The sequence below is a fragment of the Lissotriton vulgaris genome, chromosome 5, assembly GCF_964263255.1.
Source record: "Lissotriton vulgaris chromosome 5, aLisVul1.2, whole genome shotgun sequence".
In the NCBI taxonomy this organism is placed as follows: Eukaryota; Metazoa; Chordata; class Amphibia; order Caudata; family Salamandridae; genus Lissotriton; species Lissotriton vulgaris.
This window is the reverse complement of record NC_141693.1, coordinates 1600382978-1600406195: the sequence shown is the minus strand read 5'-3', so window position 1 is coordinate 1600406195 and position 23218 is coordinate 1600382978.

Here is a 23218-nt window from a genome sequence, read left to right as displayed (position 1 = left end):
GTGCCATGTGACACACATACATGCCCTTAGGGGTACATGCACAGATGTGCATGTACACAGGAATTCATTATTTACCACCCAATAGTATCGGGTGGTAAATAACGATTTTTAAAGGGCCTGTGACACTGTTTACTGTGCCACCTACATATTGATTTACAGAATCGGTAAATTTACCGATTCGGTATTTTACCGATTCTGTAAATTTACCGAATCGGGAAATTTACCGATTCTGTAAATCAAAGGCCCCCTACATTACAAAACCCAAATACCGGTCGGTAACGGCCGAAATCGGCCGTTACCGACCGGTATTTGGTCTCCTACATCTGGGCCCCGATGTAGGTAAAATTGATTTACCGATTTTAAATTACCGAATTTTACCGATTCGGTAATTTAAAATCGGTAAATCAATGGGTCCGATATGTAGGTATTCCAGATGTGCTGGAATACCGAATCGGATGAATTCGGTATTTACCGATTCGGTAAATACCGAATCGGTAATGCCCATTCATTCCTATGGGCTTTGAAGCCCATAGGAATGAATGGACATTACCGATTCGGTATTTACCGAATCGGTAAATACCGAATTTCTCAAGGGTGCAGGGGGTGTCACTTTGACACCCTCTGGCACCCCCAAAACAGGCACGGGTGCCATGTGGCAGGCATACCTGCCCTAAGGGCAGGTCTGCCTGTCACATGGCATAGGTGTGCATGCACACATGTGCATGCACACCGGAATCGTTATTTTACCATCAAATAGGATTTGATGGTAAAATACCGATTCGTTAAGGCTCCTGGGACTCTGAAGAGTCCCACCTACATATGGGTGGCTCCGAATCGGTAAAATTACCGATTCGGTATTTTACCGAATCGGTAACTTTACCGAATCGGTAAAGTTACCGATTCTGTATTTTACAGAATCGGTAACTTTACCGATTCGGTAAAGTTACCGATTCGGTAAAATAGTGCACCTACATGTCAAATCATGTATACCGATCGGTAACGGCCGAAAATACCGATTTTCGGCCGTTACCGACCGACCTACATCGGGCCCCTGGCCCCTTGTGCTTTAGATGTAAAAGAAATACTTTCTGCCACACACCTGTGCACTAGATACAGCAGGAACAGTACCTACTAATCCTTCACAAACACTGAATAAGCACCTCCTGCCTCAAGTCTGTACCGTAAGGAGAAGATATACTGCCCGTTACAACCCAGAGCTATGCCATAGAAGGTATACAATCAGGGGCGGCTCGGAGCGTCGCCCCCTGCCAGCAGCAGAAGCTGCAAATCCTGGAAAATAAAACAGTAATATACCTCGTTTATTATAGTTTTATTTTTCTCCTACCATGTAGTCTTGGGGGCGGTGCCACGGGATGACAGGCACTGAGGGAGAGGAGTGGGCACTGCCTTCAGTGTGCCTGACCCGTTGGCCGACCGCCTGAGAAGTAGCAATAGATAGGTGAGGTACAGAAAGAGGTAGAGAGAAAGTTAGGGAGGGGTGAGGTAGGGATATATAGCATAAAGAGTGTCTCAGAGGTAGAGATAGACAAACAGCGGGTGGAAGGGTGAGACAGACAGGCAAAAACAAGAGCGTCTCCTAAGAGTCCTGATCACCTCACAAGCGTGCCCCTTGGGAGGCCGGGGCCTGTGCCATCGCTCCCTTTACCCATGCCTTAAAATGACTCTGATGCATGCTCATACCATAAACAAAGACCTATGGGTCACAGAACACAGGAGAGTTGCTCCATTTCACCTTAGCTAACTTGTATATGTAGTAACCCCTGTAGCATCCATAGTGCTGCATATTTCCCACTGATTGTATTGAGTTGTGGTGAGTTGAAAGTACTTTTCTGTGTTTTAATAGGAAAGGTACATGGAAATTCTCTTATTGTGTCTATTGTTTGAGTGTTTGAGTGTTGAATCTCTACTCTCTAAACTACTTCCTTCAAATGCCTTGCAATGCTCACCTTCACTACTCCGAGAGAGTGCAGGAGGGGTGTGCGTGTCCAGTTTGTAGAGCCATCGCGTGGCGGACTCCAGGACACCAAAGGCAAATGACCCTAAACAACACGGTTGAAGCCCGCTAGGCCCCAGCTGCTCTGTGGCCCCTGAACGGGGTCTGAGAGCCCTGCTCAGCTTCTTGGTGTCAGAACACTGTACATGAAACAACAAATGAGATGCAGGACAACTTTTCCAAAAAATTTAAGACAGTTTTCACAAAGACAACTATAATTTCAACTCTTCTCAATATAGTTAAAGCCCATAGTTCAGTAACTAATAATGTATGATTAGAGAAAAGAAGATGCAGGTTGAGAGTTATATGGAGGAGGTTGTATGAGAGAGAATAGAAATTACCCCGCCAAGCAAGAGCCATTAGACATTGTGTCTGCTCTTCCAGAAGAGCCAGTAGTGCATTAACATATTCATCTGAAAAAAGTATATCTTGTTCTGAAATGACATAAGATTTATTTAGAGTATGAGTCTGAACATGTCAACGGAGAGTAATTAATTCAGTGTGATGTAAAAACACTTTTGAATCTGTACAATCCTCCGACACAGAGGAGGCAAAGGAGTAATTCACAGACGATGCAATTGCAATGCAGAAACCCCGAAGAATTGCTTTCCGGTCTGCCAGAGGAAGCAGCAATGTAGTACAGCTCACCTTTCTCATGTCCTCTGTGGGCCTCAGCACACAGCACAGAAATGAGCAACCAATAAGGAATGCCTGCCAGTATTAGGCACATTCAGAACACAACTAGGTAACAAGGGCCACCCTGTCCTGAGGACAACCACACAGGACTACTGGAGAGTCGAAACACGTGATGTTACCCATCCCAAGGAAATATTTTGAATATTGTACTGGCTGTAGTGAAGAGTGGGCTATTCAATTGCCTGCAGACAGTAGTTTCAAGTTCAAGTTCAATGTTTATTGCTTGATTAATTAAATTAATCACAAAGCCCCCCCCCTACATAAAATAAATGAACTGCATCTACACGGGCAGCTAGGATTGTCATTATGCGAGCGATCGTATTATGTCCGTGCTCTGTCTGCCATACAATTCGAGTGTATAAAATGCTATTAGTATAAAATCATACTAAAACTGTATTAAGATCAAGTTACAGCAAAGAAATAAAATTTCATGAGCCTCCAAGTGAGAGTGTGGGGAGGTGTTACATACATTTAAGTTTAGACATCGTCCGCTTGCGATAGGCAGCTGTTTACCAATTTCATATACTTGATTCCTCGGCAAGCCAGAATGCATGACGAACCCTCCAGCCAGCTTATCACTGCTTGTCTGCTAGAGCGAATGTTCAGGTTGATTAAAATCGCCTGCAGACAGTATATATTATATCCTGCCAATACCCCCTCCCCCCTTTCGAGGGACACATACTATCAGAAGGCAGACAACTAAGAGAAACGTTTAAACCATTTTAGAATGGTTTTCTCCATATATATTTTGTACACTTTTTAAAACTCGTTATTCTTTTCATATTATCATATCAGTACGTAAACCTATCATTCTCATTGTCAGTTGCTCTACTCACTTAACTATTGCCAAGATGTAAATCTATGAGCAATTAAAACATAATGAATACAATTAATTAAACCAAGTCTAAAACGTGGCCTGTATGGCTGGTAGATATTGAATTAACTGTTAGAATCTATTTGGGGGCCAAGGGGCGAGCAGGGTTACAGGGCCGCAGCCGTGTGGGTTGTGGCCCTTTACCACTGATGTCCTGGGTCCTGACTTAGTTTGGCACTGCAAACTGGTCGCCAAGTACACCCTTTCCAAACTTCACTCTCAGGGTAAGAAAGGAGAGCAGCCCACGCCTTGTCAGGGAAGCAGTGTGGGGGTAAACTCAGAACTCAATACAGCCAACAGCAGACACAAGCAGCAGTCGCACTAGTCCTTCTGCTTCCGGCAGACCACATGAACATCGTTGCACTAACTGAAACGTACTGAGGTCGAAGGAGGATTTAGCTCTCTCGGTTTGTTGTGGAAAATCATAAGCAGGATGGGAGACCCTCTCCAACCTTTAGTTACACTCCCCAGTTTAGCCTGCCTGACACTTTGGACACAGCAGCTGGGTGTCTCCTGCTTGAGCATTCTCTTCCTGCAGAATCGGGCACTCTTTTCCAAATCATAGCTAAACCCACATCTTCCAGAAGGATTTACAGACTTCAGATGTCCCTCACCCTTGGGAACACTGATGTCTGACACCAGCCCTGGTTTCCAGCAGTCCTGTGAGTACTCTGCAGAGCACTCCCTATCTTGGCCATTAAGAGCATGAAACTGGAATAAAGCAGGGTCACACTTTTATACACATTTTCTAGACGGGAGATGTTGATCCCACAGTCAAAAATCAAGAACCAGCTTCGAGCAGTTTCATTTCTCAGTTAATTTTTCCTTCTGGCTCTCTCAGCCGGTAACAAAGAGACTGCGTCCAACTGAGCACCCAAAATGTGAAAAAATGAAGTGTGCAGACCCTGCACCGGTCTGTCTTCAGGGTACTGGAGTTGCACTCAGACGAGACACAAAGGTGGGATACTCTGCCTAGAAGATTACTTCTCCTTAACAACAAAATCTGCTGACTCACCTCCCATTCCCTGCTATCAACCCAAATTGCAGTGCTCGGGAAGAGATACTCACCAGACCCTTGCTTACAGGTCACAATTGAATAACTAGGGGAACCCTGTCTCTATCCTCCCACACTTCACTGTCTCAAGCTCCCTGATCTAGTGAAGGAATGCAGGCAACACACTTCCACTGTGAGTGGAGAAGTGTGGCTCAATGGTTAGAGCGACAGACCCTGATGCAGAGGTCTTGCCCGGGACCAGGGTTCAATTCCCTGCCTCGGTGGGTCTTGGGCTCAAAAATTCCACAGAACTGATAATTCTTGCCTCGGTGCCTATTCCAATCATGGAGTGCAACTCTGGGCAATAGCTTGCTTAATCTCCACAACGGCCCCCAAAACTCTAAGGATGCCTGGCCTCCACCTCGGGGGTGCCCAGGAGTGGATGCCTCACAGGGAAAGCCAGGATGGGTTCCACAGCGGTATTTGTACAAGCACCTTGAGACCCTTGCGGGTGAGTAGTGCACTATACAAGTATCAATTTACTGTCCTTAGAGTATGTACCGTGGCCTCCATCTTGTGCTCTGTTTTACTAGTTTATCCAAGATGGATCCCAGGGGTCTATGCAACCGCACACTCACAAGAAATATGGAGCACTGCTACCAGACACTGCAAGCACACAGGTGTGTCAGTGCAGGGTCTTGGCATTACACCAAGCAGAACGTTACACATGTGAGGCCTGTAGGAATCACACTTATCCCTGTCTGAGCAGTATTGTCAATTAGGAAAATGCTCCACTGCCACCACTGCTTCAGCTATATGACTGAGGACATAGACAGTAGGCCCTTGCTGCCTGGAGAGAATGGTTGGTGCATCCCTCAAGGCCTCAGAGTGTGGCTCTTGGCTCAGAACCATGATAAAAAGTGTAGGCCTCCCCTTGCACATAAGGCTACCATGATTACAGGGATCAAAAAGTATTAGGATACCAGATAACCTACAGCTTAGATCATTTAGGCAGCAATGCAAACTTTTAATACCATGAAAGTCACCTATTCCAGTGTTTGGGCCCTCGGGTCAGGGTCCATCACATTCAACAGATACTTTATTGCTTGTGTGTATGTAGTACTGGGTGTGTCTGAAGGCCTACTGGTTACACTATGGATACCCACCCCTACAGCACTCTCCCTAATTGTTATATTCTTCCCTGCTTCGGGGAGGGTTTAATGAGCCACCATCATTTTGTTCGTGAGGTATAGAGTCGCTACAATTAATCCTCTTCAAGTTTGAGTTTGTCGCCATAAAATCCATACCTTGTGATGGTGGCATGTCATCTGATTGACTGACCAAAAGGACAGCATGGCCTCGATGTTACCGCTATAGTTTAGTAACTGTGTCAATTCAATTCAAAGAAGCCTTTATTTTGATAAATATATCATGAAAGACTATACATAAATAAAACTACACCAGTTAAAAACCATAACAGCATCAGTGACACAGCATTCCTACCAGAGAAACAAGTCCAAAAGTTAATTTATGCAATAAGTTAATATTATTAAAAAGAACAGCAAAATGTAAAAACCTATACAATAAATTAAGTTTTTAAATGTTTTTTTAAAGATCATGAGGTCATTAATCACTTAGCATCACAGAAGTGATAGTACACAAAATTCCAATAAAAAGCCATTCTAATTCTGGCGAAGCTTTCTCCTCCGAATTGCCTACATCCAATGTAGAAATTTTGCAGCAGCAATTACAATACATTCTGAGCACTCAGATTGAATGATCCTTAGGGCCTCTGCCCAAGTAGTGATGCCCTTTAACAAACATACGGGCTTCAGCCACTTATGCCGAGGATATTTGTACTCAGGACAAATAAACAGAATATGGGCTATGCTTTCCAGCTGTGTTGGACAGAATGGACATGATGTATTATTTTTAGTTTGCCATTTGCCGGTAAAGGCATTGACAGGAAGGGTACCCACCATATATTGGTGGTATCGCTTCCGATCTTCTGGAATGGTAATAATATCCCGATAGCCCTCATGGACAGGTTCATGTTTAAGCTCAAGGAAGTTTCTTGTAAGTGATGGGCCAATGCAAGCTCTAAAATTTTGCATTGACACCATTGACCAGTAAGCCTCCCTGAGCGCCGTTCGAGATGGGGAAAGGATTAAGAGTAGGGTTCTCCCATAATGAATTCAAGCCTATGGCGGTATAAACAGACTTCATCTCTCTCAACCATGGGATTCTGTTGGCTGTGTCTGCGTCTCGGACTTCGAAGAGGGCCTGGGCATACTGGGAGGGCTCTGGTGTAACCCAGAGCCGCCGCCAGTAAGCCACTGGTCTAAAGCGCGCCACATCCTCTAATCGTTGACAGCCCAGATCATAATAAAGGGGCAGAAGTGGCGTAGATGTCGAAAGGCCAACTAAACCCCTCACAAACTTATTTTGGGAATTCGTCAGTTGGACAGTATTACTAAACCCCCATAGTTCAGCCCCATAGAGTATAGATGCGCTTATTTTGGTGTTGTAGATTTTGATCGCTGGGGCAATTGGTTTAGTGGCAGAAAGGCGCAGTTCCCTTACTAATGCACCTGCTAACTGGGAATGTTTAGTAGTCAACTGGTTTATATGGGGTTTCCATTCTAATCTGGAACCCAATGTGATACCAAGGTAAGAGAAGAGTTGGGTCTGTTCGAGCAATTCACCATTCATGGTAACCCTCCCTCTCACAAGCTTTTGCTTGTGCATAACCATAAATTTTGTCTTGGTCACATTAATGGCAAGGCCATAATCTTTGCAGAATACTTCAAAACGCCCAATAGCCTTCTGTAGGCCTTGCTGCGTTTTAGATATTAAAAGAGTGTCATCTGCAAACAGTAGCAGGGGAATCGATATTCCATTCAACTTGGGGGCATCTGTCTGATCGTTCTTGAAATAATCGATAACCCTGGTAATGTACAATGAAAACAGTGTCTGCGCCAAAACGCACCCTTGCCTTACCCCTCTAAGAATCGGGAACCTGTCTGTAACTTTGCCGTGCTCCCACAACCGGACTTGGACAAAATTAGCATCGTGGAGTTTAATTAAAAAAGCAAGTACGTCCAGTGCCATACCTTGTTCTAAAAAGACACTCCACATTTTCGAGCGCGGTACCAAGTCGAACGCCGACTTAAGGTCGACAAACGCCGCAAAAAGAGTGCCACCTCTAAGGAATACCGCTCGCCAATAAATTAAAACAAATCTGAAGACCTGATCTATCGTGCTCGTATGTGTGCGGAATCCGGCCTGGAGAGGGGACAAAATATCATCCTCATCAATCCAGGCCTGGATCCTGGACAGAACGAGCCTAGCTATCACCTTCTGGATGCAGTCTATTAAGCTTATAGGCCTGTAATTGTCTGGGTCCGAACGATCCCCCTTCTTATAGATGGGGATTATCTGGCACCCTTCCAGGTGTCTGGTATGGGGGATCCTTTTGCAATTGCATTAGCAAGGGACTGGATATAGGGTGCCCACACTACTCTCCTGTGGGACAGAGTTAAGTATTCTGTCCACCTCGTTTAGGCTAAAGTGTAGTGGTGTAAAATCTGGAGGGATGTTGGGGATGTCAAAGCTCAACATCGTGTCAAGGGACGGACAGGCAAATTGCGTCTTGAAATGTGAGACCATAAATCAGGAGGGACATGGTTTTGTGGATGGTCCCTAGGGCGCCCCTTCCCCCATTTCACCATATCCCAAAAAGCACCCATGTTTCTAGCTCTACTAGCATTATATAACTCCAACCAGTACTGTTCGTTCCAGGATCGTTTTGCTTCGTGTTGGGCTTTCTTATACATCACCCTTGCAACTTGAATCCGATCCCTGGCTTTTGATCTTACTGCTAAAGCTAAAGTTTTATAAGCATCCCTGCAAGTTTTAACATACCATGTTTCTGCCCGGAATTTGGGCCTGCGATTGAATTTGTAGACCTCCGCATTAAAAAAAACCCTAAGCCTATTAAAAAGATTGTTATGTATTGGGATAACTTTTGACATCATGTCGTGGTCCGTGACACAACTCTGGAGTTCTAATGTGGCCTTTGCCGCGAGTTCACTCATTACTGCTATGTGGTCCTCTTTAAGAAGACATTCTGCCCATTTTACCCTCCTGGTGTCACTTGAGGGATATATATCACATGTATTAGTACTAAGTTTGGGCTCTTTGCTTCTATAGAGTTCTCCAGATAATATGAGTGGGTTATGGTCGCTTTCCACCCGTTTCAATACAACCATATTCCTAATAGAGGACCAATACTCTTTATTAAAAAGAATGTTGTCTATGCGACTACTATGTATTGGATTATTGAAATTGGGATCGCCCTGTGTATCTGACTTTGTTCTACCATTTGCCGGCCTAAGCCCTGGCTCCAGACATAAGACTTGAAGCTGTAAAGCCGCATGGGACCACTTTTTGATTGGAGGTATGGTCAATTGCGGGATATCCCAAGCAAGGTCTTCCTCCAATGTAAGTTCGATGTCGTTGTTATCAAGTGGCTCAAAACAGCAATTGAAATCTCCTACTACAAGCGTAATCCCCTCGCCATTATAGTGATCAAGATACGAATCCAGCAAGGAGATGGTCTCCGAGGGTTTACCCCCAGGTTTGCCTCTTGCACAGATGTTAAAATTAAACAGATCTCTGCATTTGGGTCTTTGGATTTTAATAATTAGAATGTCTCTACTATTAGAAGCCAATTGACTGACTTTATAGCTGCCATCCTGTCTGACCCAGATGGTCAGACCCCCCATTGGTCTTCCCCTCAGACTAGGGGTAGCTGAGTTATAAAAATTCAGGTGACCTAATCTGTACTGTGGTTCCATTTGCCAGGTTTCCTGGAATAATAGGACATTATGGTTGTCTATAAATTTTAGCCAATCTTGGGATGTTAATTTGGGCTTAAACCCTGCAATATTCTAGGAAACCAGGGTTTGTATTATCCGTCCAGGACTATTATGATCACTTAGCAAAGACGGACTACCTCCAGGAACATCGTTTGTAGTTAGAAGGCCTGGTATTGGGTCGACAACAGCTGGCCTCCCCATAATGTGGAAACTACTTGTCTCTATAATGTCCACCCTGCTATTGATGGCATCACAGTTACACTTCATTAGTCCCTAAGTGGATAAGGTGTTAGCCTCGGCACTATTAGTTAGACTAATAATCTCAAATTCACCATTCTGCCGGAGGGAGGCTATTCCCGGAATCTTGGGGTCTATTAGGATGGGCAGTCAATCATTGGCATCCAGTGTGCTCAGTGCTTCAAAACGGTTAGACACTGAAATTGCCCTGTTAATATCTCTAGGTAAATTGGTTGTTTTCTGTTGCTTACTGGTCTTTTGTATATATCGGGACAATAAAAGAAGCCCAATCGGAGAACACTGATACCCTCGTTATTTGGCCTAAAGTTTGCTACCCGATGCAGTATATCCCGAACCAAATTTGGTGATCTAAAGCTAAGCACAATGCAGTCACCATTCAAGCATTTCTGGGATAGCCCTACCCATGAAAACTTTCTAACCATCATAAATGGCTGAAAAAGATGGTTTCCTAGCCCTGTTGTGTGGTTCAGGAAGTGGAGAGACTTGTTCCTTAAATGAGGACCAGTGCTCCTCTTCCTGATGTGGGAAGTGTGGTACATTGGCTAGGATAATGGTATATGGCGTCGCCTCAGGTGGGAGATGTAGAGATGCTCCCAATGGCAGTTCATTCCCACGTCCCTTAGAACCACCTATGGGGCCCGTCGTACTACACTACCCCTGTATTCAGGCTGTGTTTGATCTTTCTGAGGTATCGCCATTGGAATTGATGGAAAACTTGGCGGCCCACTGTCCTCTGAGCTTATTGATGGTATTAGCTCACTATCCTTTGGCTTAGTTAAGTGACTTTTTTCCTGACTAGCACGTGGATCCTTAGATAGATGCTTCTCTAGAATGCTTAGCCTTTGGGAAATTACATTGAGTTTAGCCATAACAGGATTAATCAACTCTAGGAACTTTTCTTCTAGCTGTTTCACTAGATTCGATGTAATCTGGGAACAGTTAGGGCCCTCGACAGCCACAGATGTATTTGGATTATTCACACCCCCTTAGAACTATCTGAAGTCAGAGATAACACCACAAGACTTCCCTGCACAACGGCAGGGCTCCTATTCTTGGCGTGCTTGGAGATCTGGGAACTCGTTTTGGGTGCACTATCCGCTTTTCTCTTCCGTGACTGATCTTTCACTTTGGTGGCTTGTGTAGGCTTTAACTGCCTAGTGCTGGTGTGTAGCGGAGAGGGAACTGAGTTTAAACTAGGAGGATTAACTGTAGTTGATAGACCAGGAGTGCCCTGCTGTGGATTGGGTATACTGTATAATGATGAACTAGGACTCAAGGCTACCGTTTGGTTGGGCTCAATCGGAGCAGCGAGTGAAGGTAATGAATTTGTTGGTTCTAAGGAAAGCCTCCGCTCTGTTTGCTGAATCTCATGCATTAGCACGGACTCAGCCCTAGAGAGAAAGGCGTCTAGTGTGCCCACAACTCCAGCCCCATTGCCCCACTTACGTGTGATCTTAGCCATAGCCTTGGTTTAGCATACACCAACCAATAGAGCAATAATACAAAGTTTAGCTACCAACAGCAACCCGCTAAGTGGCACGAATACAGCTACAGTGATCTATCCATCACATGGCCTCCCACCCGTGCAGGACGCGTGAGGGCTCCGGTGTTATTGAGCACCTCCCGGCGCTCCCAGTGACGTGCTAATCCAGCACCCAGGAGAGTTCTGGGTAATGTAGTCCCTTTGCGCCTTGATGTCAGCAAGTGTGGCTGCTAGCGGCGGTGCCTCGTTTGCAGCGTCGGTCTCCAAAGATTTTCTAAGGGCAGGAAATAGTGGTAGGTCCCAAAGTTGGCAGCAGGTAGGAAACACACCAGCGCGTCGCGCTGTGTCTTTTTCCTCTTATTTTTGATCTTATTAGGGCTTTTTTTTATTTTTATTTATGTTTATTGAATTATCAACATGGAAATCACAGCACAGCAATTTAGAAATTCTCAGATGTGCAGTATGAAACTTCATTATACACTTGGACCCCATTGTTACAGGCAATTCCTCAACAAAGTCCGTTTTTCCTTCGCAACCCATTCCCCTCGTAGTTCCAACATTTCTTTCCATGCTATTCTTCCTCGACACTCTACATATTGAAGAATGAGTGGATGTATAAGTGTCTGGATGAAGGATTTAGTAGGTGCATGACTGACTGTATGAGTGAGTGATTAAATGTGTCTCACTGAGTGCATGGGTTAGTGACTAAACTGTCTTAATTTGTGCATCATTATGTCTGTTGTTCTGTAAACTGTTGCATGTGTTGATAAGTAGCTATATGAGTAACTATATGGGTTATTGATTGGTTGCCCAAGTATTTGTATGGGAGACTGAGTGTGTGTGTGGGTGGCTGGGAGGTGTATGACTCTGTGCATAGATGAGTGAGCAGTTGATTTACTAGATGTATGGTTTCAAAAGTGCATGTGGAAACAGGTGTATGGGCGGTTGACTGTGTGCATGAGTGTATTGGTGAGTGAATGGATATCTCAGTGCTACATGTCAAAGTAAGTACATATGTAAAACACAGTACATGTGAGAGTTGACATATATAAATAACTGTGCATAAGAGCCAGTGAATGTGTGAGTGGCTGTATGGATCATTGTGAACTTGTATCAGGGATTGTATAAGAGAGTAAATATGTGTTAGTATATGTTTGAATAAGTAAAGTTTGTATAACTGTATAGTTGAGGAAATGGAGGTGTGATTGATTCTTTGCATGACTGACTAGGTGTGTGAGTAACTCCATGGATGAGTGACAGTCTGTGAGTGTCTGTTTACACTGATTGTAACTAAGGTTATATTAGAGTCTGAAGAGGTTCATCGTATTATCACATGAATGATATCATCAGTGATGTGATCAGTAATGTCAAATGAGATGTCATCAGTGATGTCATCAGTGATGTCATTTGAGATGTCATCAGTGATGTCATTTGAGATGTCATCAGTGATGTCATCAGTGATGTCACTGACCATGTCATGAATGATGTAATATGTGACATCATCAGCAGTGGATTGCGGGTGCGCGATATATAGTTAGTGCAACTAACTATATATGGAATTTCAATGGTTTTGTGTGAGTAAAATAAGGTTTTGTAAATGCGAATTCCTAACTATATATGGTCTATAACCTATGGTTTTTTCACTCTCCCCATCTCGCTCACTTGTGGTTCACATATATCTCCCCTGAATTTGTTCCACGCCCCCCGATTGGTGAATACAGTTCTCTTATTAGATCTTTTAACCATGATAGGGTGTGTTGTACGTGATTGACAGGCTACAGCCACCCTCCTCTTGGGCAGGACATATGTCAGACCAATAAACCTATTCTGTGTCTATGTTTCTTGGATCTGGCTAATTGGCCTAAGAAGAACGTTTCTGGCCTACACTGAAGGCCTCTCACCTTGGGACATCTGAGGCTGTGCTGGATAGTAATACCGGTTTACGGACGGTGGTATCTGAGGCCACTGATACCACCGTAACCCGGTATTACTATCCAGCACAGCCAAATTGAATTTGCGCCAAAGGGGCGTCCCTGGAGGAGGAGCAGTGCAAACACTCATAGGTTTCGATGCCTGGTCAACTAAGACAGCCTGACTGGACTGTGTATAAAGAGCTAATGCCTAGTGAAAGCAGGCACAACAGAGGATGCATGTGTTATTTTTTACAAGGAACCAATGAATTGCAGGAGTGCGGCGCACACAGCACCCACCCAAAGCGTCTGACCCGTCTGCAGTTGTCTCTACAAAGGAATTTGCACTTGAAGGGCATGACACCAGAACATATCCTAAAATATTACACTCACAAAACCCTGTTTCACCGCAGATTTAAGCTAATGAATTGAAGAACAAGCATTAGAAATGCAATAGGTCTCGCAGCATTAGAGTTAGTGCTTTTAGAATTGTTTATGGTTTTTTTTGTAAATCTTTAGCATGAGGTTGAGGGTGAGTGAGGGTGAGTGAGGGTGAGGGGTTGAGGGTGAGTGAGGGTGAGGCTGAGGGGTTGAGGGTGAGTGAGGGTGAGTGAGGGGTTGAGGGTGAGGGGTTGAGGGTGAGTGAGGGTGAGGGGTTGAGGGTGGGTGAGGGGTTGAGGGTGAGTGAGGGTGAGAGGTTGAGGGTGAGTGAGGGTGAGAGGTTGAGGGTGAGTGAGGGTGAGTGAGGGTGAGTGAGGGTGAGTGAGGGTGGGTGAGGGTGAGTGAGGGTGGGTGAGTGTGAGTGTGAGTGAGGGTGAGTGGGGGTGAGTGTGGGTGAGTGTGGGTGAGGGATTGAGGGTGAGGGGTTGAGGGTGAGTGAGGGTGAGTGAGGGTGAGGGGGTGAGTGAGGGTGAGGGAGGGTGAGGGGTTGAGGGTGAGGGGTTGAGGGTGAGTGGGGGTGAGTGAGGGTGAGGGGTTGAGGGTGGGTGAGGGGTTGAGGGTGAGTGAGGGTGAGAGGTTGAGGGTGAGTGAGGGTGAGAGGTTGAGGGTGAGTGAGGGTGAGTGAGGGTGAGTGAGGGTGGGTGAGGGTGAGTGAGGGTGGGTGAGTGTGAGTGTGAGTGAGGGTGAGTGGGGGTGAGTGTGGGTGAGTGTGGGTGAGGGATTGAGGGTGAGGGGTTGAGGGTGAGTGAGGGTGAGTGAGGGTGAGGGGGTGAGTGAGGGTGAGGGAGGGTGAGGGGTTGAGGGTGAGGGGTTGAGGGTGAGTGGGGGTGAGTGAGGGTGAGGGGTTGGGGGTGAGTGAGGGTGAAGGTGAGTGAGGGTGAGGGTGAGTGAGGGTGGGTGAGTGTGAGTGAGGGTGAGTGAGAGTGAGTGAGAGTGAGGGTGAGTGAGAGTGAGGGTGAGTGAGAGTGAGGGTGAGTGAGAGTGAGGGTGAGTGAGAGTGAGGGTGAGTGAGAGTGAGGGTGAGTGAGAGTGAGTGAGGGTGAGTGAGAGTGAGGGTGAGTGAGGGAGGGTGAGGGTGAGGGTGAGTGAGGGTGAGTGAGAGTGAGGGTGAGTGAGGGTGAGTGAGGGTGAGTGAGAGTGAGGGTGAGTGAGAGTGAGGGTGAGTGAGAGTGAGGGTGAGTGAGAGTGAGTGAGAGTGAGGGTGAGTGAGAGTGAGGGTGAGTGAGGGTGAGTGAGAGTGAGTGAGGGTGAGTGAGTGAGGGTGAGTGAGGGAGGGTGAGGGTGGGTGAGGGTGAGTGAGGGTGAGTGAGGGAGGGTGAGGGTGAGTGAGGGTGAGTGAGGGTGAGGGTGAGTGAGGGGTTGAGGGTGAAGGTTTGAGGGTGAGGGTGAGGGGTTGAGGGTGAGTGAGGGTGAGGGGTTGAGGGAGGGTGAGTGTGGGTGAGGGTGAGTGAGGGTGAGGAGTTGAGGGTGAGTGAGGGTGAGGGTGAGTGAGTGTGAGGGGTTGAGGGTGAGTGAGGGTGAGTGAGGGTGAGGCTGAGGTGTTGAGGGTGAGTGAGGGTGAGTGAGGGTGAGTGAGAGGTTGAGGGTGAAGGGTTGAGGGTGTGAGGGTGATTCACTTTTTCTCCACTAAGTTCGGGGATTTATTGGGGGGGCGTGGCTAGCCGAGCTGCGAGATGGCCGCCATGTGAGCGAGCTCCGCCGACCGGGGGATTAATCCTCTTAATTTATCCTGCAATACAAGCTGTAACTGGCGTGCTGTTCACTCTACACGGTGGGGTAAGCTTTGGTGGCCACACGAACGAAAAACAACGGAGCGAAAAGTGTCCCGCTGGGCGAGATCCGGAGGAAGGTGGGACCCGATTGGGAGACACTGAACCAGCCGCAGCCGAGCACCATTATCTCGCTGCTAAAATCGAGCCCGAGGCGGAAAGCGAGACTGAAGGCCGCAGCTGTGGGAAACTGCGGAGAACGAACCAAAGCAAGCAAAGGTGCCTGGGGCTGGCGGACCGCGCTGCCTCGAGCGCCAGATCTACACATTGCAAGTACACAATTGCATCGAGAGGGGGCTGTTTAAATATAACTTTTAGATGCTGGCGCCTGAGCCTTTACCCTATACAAAATGGCGGCACCCCGCAGATTGCTCTCCTGAAGCTGGCTGCCTGATGGAGTGGAGAGCGGGCAGGCAGAGAGAGTGGCTGTGAGCTCCGGGTGCCCGTAACATCTGCTGATGTGACTGACTTTGAAGTGTTGCGCTCACTCACGTGCCAAGAAAATCTTGCAAACACTTTCCCCACCGTGCCACATCGGCACCGAAAGCTACCAAACAAACTTTAACCCCGCATTGGCTCCGAAGAAACACTTGAGATCGAGCATCTCTGAATCGAAGCAGGCCTTGGTTCCGAGGACATAAAAGCAACATGGCCAAACTTCTGGACACCTGTGGGTACAAAGACACACAGACGACGTGGCTCCTCCTGTCACAGACATAGACTCACCAGTTTCGACAAATGCGACGCGGCAGGCAGGGGAGGGGGCGGAGCGGGGGTGTGGGAGGAGTGCGGGAACAGACGGAGAGGGGAGGAGAGTAGGAGGAGGAGTAGGGGAGTCACGGCCTAGCGGCCGTGCAATCAAGAAGTGAGGGGGCGGGAGAGTAGGCAAGGCAGGCGGCTGGGGGCATGTGCACCGCTTTTAAGCTCAATGCGCATGCGCATTGAGCTTAAAAGTCACGGGCACTGCAAGGAATCGCCACGATTCCTTGCAAGTTGGACAAAGAGTGGATAAGCCCCCATAGTCTCGCTTGCTCGATGCGCATGCGCATCGACAGGCGAGACCTAAAAAGGACACACTGCCGGGTGTAGGGCAAATTGGAGATACGCTGCATGTTAATTCCTTAGTAAAGGCTGGGAGTGAAGATGGGTCAGAAGAGGCGATAATATGCTGTATTGCAAGCTGCAAGTTAAGTAGGTGGAGTTGAGGCTCTTGGTAGTCTTGACATCACCCTGTTCACTTTTTGAAAACAATTAATTTAAATGTTCTGTGGAGTAGAATTCTAGACACCATAGGTCAAATTCTTTGCTTATGGGAAGAAAACGGTCCTGAGTTCAATGCGAAGTTGAGTTTATAGATCTTGATACCAAAGGCTTAATTTTCATGGCAAATAATGAATTTTGTCTGTTGGGATGGTGGGAATACAAACAATCTCTACATTGTCCTACACATTAACTATCCAAATCTAGCTCTTTTGGTCAGTGAAGTGAGAAGGAGTAGAGAGTTAAATGAGGTGGGATGAGTTGAGGTTTCTAACCAGGAAGAGAGCTGCCACCGAAGTTGGATTTGGAAGAATCAAAATATTTTTTCATTAGATAGTACTGACGACCGAAGCTCAGCCTTGTGTCCCCAAAGTTCATAGCTTACCACTTAAATAAGAAACACACAAATGAAGAGAAGAAAATGTGTGAATGGGATATTATAGATGTTGATGATGATGGCAGCAGTTTGTAGCAGGTGGCACCTTTTATTTTGCAGCACAAGCCAAGTAGCTTGTTAAGAATGTTTGTGGAGTTACTTGACCTTAGCTGAAACATCTGGATGAATTGCTACCCACTGTAAAACACTGTACACATATTGGTAACCACAAGAGCAGCCTCTTTGTTTTCGATATGTAGAGCAAGTAGCTGCAGATAGAGTTCCTCAAGAATTTGGACCCCCCTGAGGAACCTTTTGATACAAAAGCATGCCGTTAAGATTGGTGAGGGCATTTGCTATTTTCCAGAGGGTTGAGTGCATGCTAGTTAAAGACGTGAAAGTTGTAGCATATTTTCAGGACAGAAACCCGACATTTGAAGTAGATAAAAGCAAGCATTGGCATAGCCAACAGGTCTCACCTTTGTACCTTTTATAATTGTTTAGCCAGAGCTATTGGCTTTGCCAATGTTTTTAAGCTATGTTGTAGAGAAGTGTGGCTTAAAAAATGTAATGAGTATTTTTGTTACCTTATATATATAACCTAAAAGATTCTAGTCTTTAATAAGAGGATTAAGGAGGTCAGTGAGAAAGAGAGGAATGAGGGAATACGGAGAGAAAAATTAAGGAAGGGTGAATCTGAAGGAATTATTTATGGAGGAAGGTTGGAAGAGATGTTGAAAGAGAGAGTAATAAAAGGAAGGAAGTTAGGGTGAGTTTGAGGGAAAAAGGTCAACAATTGTATGCGAGTCACATGATCGTCACTTTTATATTCTGGTTAGGCTGCAAAAAGAAGAATGTTACATCATTTGACATAACTGAGAAAATTGTTCAGGAGTAATTACCATACCTATGGTTTACAGAGGATGGTCTTTATTTTACAGAAGAAACTTTATCTCGCAATGCGTGTAGAGAAGAGAGATTTGTTTGTCTTCTGTAGAAATACTATGTATCGTGAGCTAGGCCCTGCTTAGACTTTTTCTTTGCGTGGATAAGGCGCTCGTGGCCTCTCTTCCCTGAAACAAAACTTACTCGTATGTGAAAATAAAGTCTGCCACTTCCTTTTTGTATCATCCTTTCAGTAAACTACTATTGAATAAAGTCACATGTAGAACCTCCCCGTGATACAAAATGTACTTAAATAAAAAAGTGAAGTCATGTGCTGTGATACAATGTATACTGTGCTCTGGTAGTCCATGGTGTACAGATTTGCATACTGAACTTTTTGCCATTAGTTAGACCTTTTTATCACTGTCCGAGATCGGTTATCTCCAGGATTCTATCACAGACCAGAGTCTCATATTTGGTGGTTTGAGCTGGATCATGTTTAGGGCAAGTGTACTTTTTCTGCTGCTGCTCTCACCACTGTTTGTTTTTAATTGTTTTATAGTGACTAGTGGTGTTTCACGCATTTAGGTGGATGATTAGTGTTGCGTTCATCTAAGTGAGCCAGGGCTTGCTAGTGTAGCACAGTATGTTAATTTTTGGTGCGCTATAGCAGTGGTATTGTGCCTGGGCTGGTGGCTGTTTAGTGTTGCGGGGTACCGTGTTATTTGGCGTTTACTAGTAGAGTGCGATCTGAAGCTCTCCGCTTACCTCTGACCCCCGGATTCCATGAAATTGTGGCATGGCTCTGTCTGGCAGCTGTAGAGTTGGACACACGCTGTGGGAGAACAACCCTTTGTCGGTTTCTGGGGGGGGAGGGGGTGGCAAATAATCCAGCCTGGTCTGATTCAGACCGAGGGGGAGGGAGGGAAGCACAGATGTGGAAAAAAGGGAAGTGAGAGTGGAGAGTAAGACCTGGACAGGAGTCGGAGCTGGGAGGGGCAAGGGGTTGGGGCCTGAGAGTGGCTGAGGCAGGCTGGAAAGCAGGCTATGCTGCCGCAGTTGATTTCAAACAAAGGGCCATCTTCCTTATCCCATCCAGCCAAGATTAACAGCCATGTTTACAGGAGAAGAACCAGTGCTTCGGAAGCAGCGGTCTCTGGTAGAGAGCGATGGACTAATACAAACAAGGCTATTCCTGAGGATGAAGGAAAGGGTTAGCCTTAGTGTTTGAAAAGACGAGTGATGTGACCGTTGCGGCGGTGTTACGCGGAAGGAAGTTAGACGGCGTTAGACGGAAGAGAGGGGAGGGGGAGGAGAAATGCGACACGGCGGGAAGGGGAGGGGGCGGAGCGGGTAAACAAAGACGGACGTGCACGCGCACGCGCTTTTAAGGTCAATGCGCATGCGCATAAGCTCAATGCGCATGCGCATTGACCTTAAAAGTCACGGGCACTGCAAGGAATCGCCACGATTCCTTGCAGTGTAGATAAAGAGTGGATAAGTCGCAATACTCTCGCTTGCTCGATGCGCATGCGCATCGACAGGCGAGACCTAAAAAGGAAACACAGTTTAGTCGTGGCCTTGAAGGTACAATTCAAAGATAGTTATTTTTAATTTACAAAACAGTTGTAAGATATTGAGTAGCCCATACCTGAAGAGTATTTTCATAAGTACTAATTTATCACACAAGCAGGACAAGTGAAAAGATTAGAATGGTGAAATATTTCTCCTGAAATGTTGGGTCGAAACCAAATCGCCGGGCAATAATCTCAGCGAGTGTACATGAAATAGCAAAATAAGGCACATGAACGATTTTTATTAGACTAAAGTACGGAGAGTTGATCTCACTAGTATAGTGGACCACCCCACAGGAGCTCAAGTATAAAGTATTCAGCGTCTGCTCGGGCACAAGGGTAAGATTATGTTGGGGATAGAAGAAAACGGCTAAACAGTCACTGGAAAAAAATCAAAAGTCCTCTCCTGCTTTTAATATTTTCTTTAACTAAGTTAAAGAGATTCTCCTTGTCATTACTCAAAAAGGGTCAGAATATGTAGCACGAAATATAATCCCAGACAACAAAGACAATAAACAACAGGATTACACAAGAAAATAACGAGTTTAAAGACCTGTAAACTGTGGAAGATGAGACACTGGCAGCTGATGCAACAGTACAAGGGCTGGGTCTTCCAGGCAAGTCAATGACGAAAGACTAGTCAGAACCACGAAAGAATTTCATTCAGGACAACGTAAGCAGCAGTAAAGATAGAACTAGATGCCTTATAGTTATTGGTTGTGTGCTTCCTGTACACTTAGTTCACTCACATATAAGCATGCCCTGCAGCTTTGTTGCATTTTCCCTTGCTTTCCTTCATGTTGCTTCTGCATTGCCTGTGGAGAAGGCTCCTCTGTCAGTTTTCTAATGTCTACTTCTGAACTTAACAGCATTTCCTGGTGCTCCCCCGCTCGGAGAGGTCTTCAGGTACTTCCTGGGTTCATTCGCGGTGCTACCTACCGTTGTTGTAGCTCCTTGAGCGAGACGTGCAATCAGTGCTTAATTTGAGCCGGTGGTTTGGGTGCTCACCACCAGCACTCAACTGCCCAAACCGGCACTTATGACAGCCTGCCACATGGTGGTGCTCTATGTGTAATTTGGGGAGGAGAACAACTACAGTTGTTTATTAGTTCAATGTACATTAAAAACTTGCCAACCAAGCCTTATCGTATAGGGTGTCTGGAATAGTCTAAACTGTCACACCTGTAGGAGTGCGATGGTTAATAGTTGTGTTGTTGCTGACAGTGGCTGCATTAGAATCAGCAACAGTGTGTGCAAGCTGCAGTGGCCTCCTGATGTGGGCAATGGCACCTATATTTGACAAATGAAGCACTGTGTGCAATCCTGAACTCTAGAAGATGTACCTCCACTGTGTGCCTCTTCTACTCTCTATAACCTTTTGTCTCACAAGAACCTGTACGTTTCAGCTGATTCAAGTCCCAGGTAACAGCTTTTATTTGGTGCAGAATGTAAATTAGGGCCCTTTACTCATTTGTCCTTCCCTGTGCACTGCTGCCAATTTTGCTGAACTTGCCTTACCTGCAACAGAGGAATGCCGCAAATCGAGCGCCAACACCCTGGTGGGACTTCTGATCCCAGTGTGCACCACATCACCGCCCCATCTAGAGTGGAGACAGCTGCTGCAGGGGGAGGCGCTGACATCGCGCTATAAAGCGCCGCCTTACCCCACGCAACGCGGGACGCACCGGGAGAAGCCCGGGATAAGGGCGGGGCCTGTAATGTTTAAGACTGCGGAGTGCAGTCTAGTGTTTGCGCACGTAGACGTGCGCCAGCGCGGACGTGGTCCGTGCGTGCTATAAAATAAAGGAGGCGTGGTCACGGAATTAGTCCGGACCACGCGGAAAGACAAATGCGTGTCCTGGGTCCCTTCTGTCCCGCGCAGCGTCACCCGCGCTGTGCCAGTAGATATACGGGCCCAACAATGGCGACGAGGACATAAAGTGCCCATGCTGTGCGAGGAGCGGCAATCTCGCCTACGCCGCTGGTGCAACCACGTGCTCCCCAACCTCCACAGACCTCACACATGGCTGCCGACGACGGAGCTATCAGCCCCGCGTTTCAACACCGGCGCATGCCGGCCTCACTGCATTCTGCCCCACGGTGGAGACAACACGAGGGAAGGCTGCCGGTGGGCATGAGGCGTACTGCCCTAGTGCGGAGAGGAAGCGGTGATCCACTGTATTGAGGTACTGGCGCATAGCTCTCACAGGGGGCTGAAGCTGTCCCTGCGCCCCCCGCGCAATCCCCGGATGGTGCAGCCAGGGCTCCAGCACACTGCCCACTCCCAGCTGCATATAACCACGCCTCACATCATCTACCAGGCTAGAGATCCAGGCCCAGGAGGGAACCAATCCTTGCGGCCCCCACCCCTACGTACCTGCGAAGCGGCGGCTGGTCATCTCGCACCATCATGGCGACCATCCCGCCCATCGAACCTTTCGTGGTTGATGGGGCCCCAGAATCCTTGGCCCCGCGTTGGAAGGACTGGGTTGAGAGACTTCAGTTCTACTTTGAAGGGGCAGGTATGGCGAGAGAACGGCGCAGGGTGCTTCTCCTGCATCTTGGCGGGAAGGATATTTATCGGATCTACAAGACTCTGGTGGAGGCCACCCCCCACACGTATGTCACGCTCCTCAACGCGCTCAACGCCCATTTTGAGCCAATGCAGAGTAAAGACTACGAGCGTTTCATCTTCAGGCAAGCGCGTCAGGAAGCGGAAGAATCCCTCGATGCATTCCATGGTCGTCTAAAGGAGCTTGCGAGCACGTGCGGCTTCCGTGATGAACAAGAAGAAATTCGCGGCCAGATCATTCAAGGCTGCTACTCCTCCGACCTGAGGGTGAAGATCCTCCAAGAGGATGGCAAACCTTTAGCAGACATTCTAAAACTAGGCCGTTCGAAAGAGTTATCCCATGCGAGGGCGTCGCATATGGAAGCAGCCCTCCACAGACCAATAAAGACAGAGCAAGTTCACGTAGCAGAGCACGTCAATGTAGTACGACCAAAGCAACGCCCGGCGGGGAGAGGAAGACCACCAGAACGCCGGAAAGAATGCGGATACTGTGGGGGCACGCCACATAGAGCACAAGACTGCCTGGCGCGTGGGAGGAAGTGCGGGTCATGCGGGCGCATGAACCATTTCGCATCAGTGTGCAGGTCATCCAAACCCAGACCTGAAGCCGCTCACGCAATAAGGGAGGACCCAGAGAGTGAAGACATGGACGATGATGCTCACAGCTATCCCGTACTACGTGTTTGCCATAGACCAGCCGCTGAGGAAAAAACGGCGACTCCCGAAGTGCAGGATAAAGGTACAAAACCAAGAGGTGAGAGCAACCATTGACACAGGGGCCTTGATCGAACTTATGGCGGCAAATGGCTACAATCAACTGCGAGACAAGCCGACCCTGAAAACAGCCAAGATCAGAGTTTTTGCTTACGGACAAAAAACGCCAATACCGTTAATAGGGTGCTTCCAAACAGACATACCAAAAGAACAGAAAGAATTGCCAGTGCTGATATGGATACTATTTAAACAACTAATGTCCAAGCCTGAACTCAAAAAATGTAGGAACGGGGTACACTATTTAATAGTTTTTTTATTTTAAACAAAATTTAAACCAAGCAGAAAATTTTCATATTTTCATTTACACAGGGACGTATTTACAAAAGGACACAAGAAGCTAAGATCGTAATTTGTAAACCATCAATCATACAGGGTTTCATGCATGTCACATCCATTCAAAACACAATCACACCATTCAGGGACAAGGGGAATATACAACACAATTAAAAATCTGTACA